The 3,638-nt window shown below is 41.3% G+C and overlaps 1 pseudogene; it reads left to right on the top strand.

Moving 5' to 3' along the window:
* The first annotated feature begins 866 nt into the window (after positions 1 to 866).
* LOC149460128 (U6 spliceosomal RNA) lies at positions 867 to 982 on the top strand (annotated as a pseudogene).
* Positions 983 to 3,638: the final 2,656 nt, after the last annotated feature.

Here is a 3,638-nt window from a genome sequence, read left to right as displayed (position 1 = left end):
TCATCCTTCTCCTTCTTCTCATCCTTCTCCTTCTCCTTCTTCTCATCCTTCTCCTTCTTCTCATCCTTCTCCTTCTCCTCATCCTTCTCCTTCTCCTTCTTCTCATCCTTCTCCTTCTTCTCATCCTTCTCCTTCTCCATCTTCTCATCCTTCTCCTTCTTCTCATCCTTCTCCTTCTTCTCATCCTTCTCCTTCTCCTCATCCTTCTCCTTCTTCTCATCCTTCTCCTTCTCCTTCTTCTCATCCTTCTCCTTCTTCTCATCCTTCTCCTTCTTCTCATCCTTCTCCTTCTCCATCTTCTCATCCTTCTCCTTCTCCTTCTTCTCATCCTTCTCCTTCTTCTCATCCTTCTCCTTCTCCTCATCCTTCTCCTTCTCCTTCTTCTCATCCTTCTCCTTCTCCTTCTTCTCATCCTTCTCCTTCTCCTTCTTCTCATCCTTCTCCTTCTCCATCTTCTCATCCTTCTCCTTCTCCTTCTTCTCATCCTTCTCCTTCTCCTTCTTCTCATCCTTCTCCTTCTCCTTCTTCTCATCCTTCTCCTTCTCCTTCCTGATCTCCAAGGGCATTTAAATTAAAGGTACAGTGTTCTGCACTAATTTAAAGGCTCTCTGAAGCCTAGAAACCCTTTTTATAAGCCATCTTTGTAGCGAAGAAATTTGCATCGAATCGAATTTCATACTGGAATTCGCGGAATCAGCCGAATCAAATTTTTCAATACTTCGCTCATCTCTAGTAATGATAACTAAAATTGTGAGTTTCTTAAACGTGAAAAATTCTGATTACTGTGCTGATTGTAAGTAGTCCAGCCACGTGCAATTCCACATGACAACATAGTGAACAAAGTCTTTAATCAAAAATTCTCTGTGAGTCCCAAAGTGAAAATGAAGAAGAACTCCACCACCAAAATGGAACGATACAGAGAAGATTAGTATGGCCCCTGCACAAGGATGACATACAAATTCCTGAAGTGTTCCATATTATATAAATATATCCAAATACAGTTAGGGAGTGCTATAATAAACTTCTGTGGAGGCTTTTCAGATGCAGCAAAGCACAATGAAAGTGACATGAGATATACATTTTGAAGCACAGCACAGCAAAACAATGCAAACTCACCTGTAAACAGGGGCGGACTGACAACTCTTGGGGCCCCCAGGCAATAAGGGATCGTGGGGCTCCTGTGTCCTTGCCCAAACTCAAAAAAGCCTATGAAAAAGGGGCATCTCATGGGGCCCCCTACTGACCCCGGCCCTCGGGCAGTGTCCGAGTTTCCAAATGCTTAGTCCGCCCCTGCCTGTAAGTTAGCCATTTTATTTACTGAGAGGTGTTATGTTTGTCAATCAGAGTGCTTTAAAAACATGGTTCTACTGCCACATTTTAAAGCAAGTGTAAAAGAGGCCTAAGGAAAAGATTACCCACTTGCGCTCAAGAGCATTTATCCCCCTTCCTGACCAAATCATATTTTACAATACGGCGCTGCATTACTTTAGCTGACAATTGTGCAGTCATGCAACGCTGTACCCAAATGAAATTTACATCCTTTTTTCCCCACAAATAGAGATTTCTTTCAGTTGTATTTGATCGCCTTTTTACACAAAAAAAACAAAACGTCAATTTTGAGAAAAAAACAATATTTTTGACTTTTTTCTATTAAATATGTCCAGTAAAATATTTAAAAAATAAAATTTTGTCATAAATGTAGGCCAAAATATTCTGCTACATGTCTTTGCTAAAAAAAAATCCCAATATGTGTAAATTAATTGGTTTATGTGAAAGTTATAGTGTCTACAAATGGTGGTATAGATAATGGGATTTTTTCTATACTAGTAATGGCGACGATCAGTTACTTATAACGGGTCTGCAGCGGGCATTCTGACACTGGGAGAAACTAACTTGGTGTCACTGACATCCCCAGTGACACCAATACAGTGATCAGTGTTAATAAAAAGCACTGATACTGTACTAATGACACTAGGCAGGAAGGGGTTAACATCTGGGGCGATCAAAGGGTCAACTGTGTGCTGTTTTGTGTTTTACTGTGTGCTTTACTGTGTAAGCATATTGCTATGCAGAGCAATACAAAGCAGTGTACAGGAGCTGACAGTGGAGAGATCTGTATTGTTTACATACAGGTCTCTCCCCTGTTGGTGATACTTGGCGATCGCTGGGTGCCGGCGAGGAATCACCAGTCGGGACCCAGTGATCGACAGATGAGGCCGGCAATGGAGGCGCAGGAAGGGTGCGCACATCGCTCGTATGAACCTCCTACCCGGAAATGCAAAATCACGTACATATATGTGATTTTGTGAACCCCTGCCACCCTGTAGCAGTATTTTTGCTATAGGGCGGCGGGAGATCAGTTGAGACTGCTGTTAATGCCAAAGCCAGACTTTCTCAACCTTTTTAGCATAGGGAAACCCTTGAAATAACTTTTTGGGCTCAATGAGCCTCTGCTAATAATTACTCTTGGGTTGATTTAGTAAAGACAAATAGACTGCACTGTGCACAGTTCTGCTGACTTCCATCTAATTGTGTGCAAGCAAAAATTTTTTTTTTTTTTTAATGTTCTTTTCATTGCACATAATTGGGTATTGTTTGCAAAGTGAAGCTTTACCTCCTCTATTAAACTCTGGAGCAACTGCACTTGCGGAGTGCAACTGCATTTTGCAAAGTGCACAGTCTATTTGCCTTTAGTAAATCAACCCCTATATCTGCAGTACATTAGTATGGGAATAATACTCCTTACATTTGTGGCCACTGGAAAGAAAACCCCCTCCATTACAGATAGCTATAAGGCTCATTGTTGTCAGTAGTTACTCATCTGAGATGCAGAAGTTGCTCATTGCTCAAGGAGCCCTTAGCCCTTAATAATCTCTAGAGCACAGGTGTCAAACTGGTGGCCTTCCAGCTGTTGCCAAACTACAAATCCCATGAGGCATTGCAAGATTGACAGATACAAGCATGACTCCCAAAGGCAGAGGCATGATGGGACTTGTAGTTTTGCAAGAGCTGGAGGTTTGACACCCCTGCTCTAGAGGAACCCTGAGGTTTCATGGAACCCTCACTGAGAAAGGCTGGCCTAATATGTACTGTATGTCTGTTGCTTTGTCAGGTGATCACTATTCAATAACAGAAAATTAACAGCTCTGCTCCCAGAATCTTTAGGCTAATATATAAAAGCATTCGTGTTTTACTTCTAAATCTGACATCAGTTTGTGAAGTATTTTCATGCGTGAGGTTTGCAACTCTTATGATTTGAATGTGGTCTTATGGAGCACTGTACACATTTATTGTTTTTATCCTTCACATATGTTAATGTGAATACATCTCAAACAAACACCAAATTGATCTCAAACTGAGCTCGAATGGATCACAAACCGATCATAGGCATATGTCAACCATTCTGATTTTTTACTTGTTTCTGAGTCTGAAGCCCCTGTGCACACTGCCTGTGTGAACATGGGCATAATAATGACCAGAAAGGCAGAGAAATAAATTGTATGTCTTTCTGCCCTTTTTGAAGGCTAATTAGCAAGCTTTTGTTCAAAAAGGCACGGGTAGCTGGGCAATGCCATAAGGGACATATACTGATGCACAAAATGAAATAAAAAAAACTTTCAACTTGTTGAAGGTCTTTT

This window comes from Staurois parvus, unplaced genomic scaffold, assembly GCF_062004578.1.
Source record: "Staurois parvus isolate SC_StPar_1 unplaced genomic scaffold, SC_StPar_1.0 ptg000235l, whole genome shotgun sequence".
Lineage (NCBI taxonomy): Eukaryota > Metazoa > Chordata > Amphibia > Anura > Ranidae > Staurois > Staurois parvus.
This window is presented reverse-complemented; position numbering and strand designations above follow the sequence as displayed.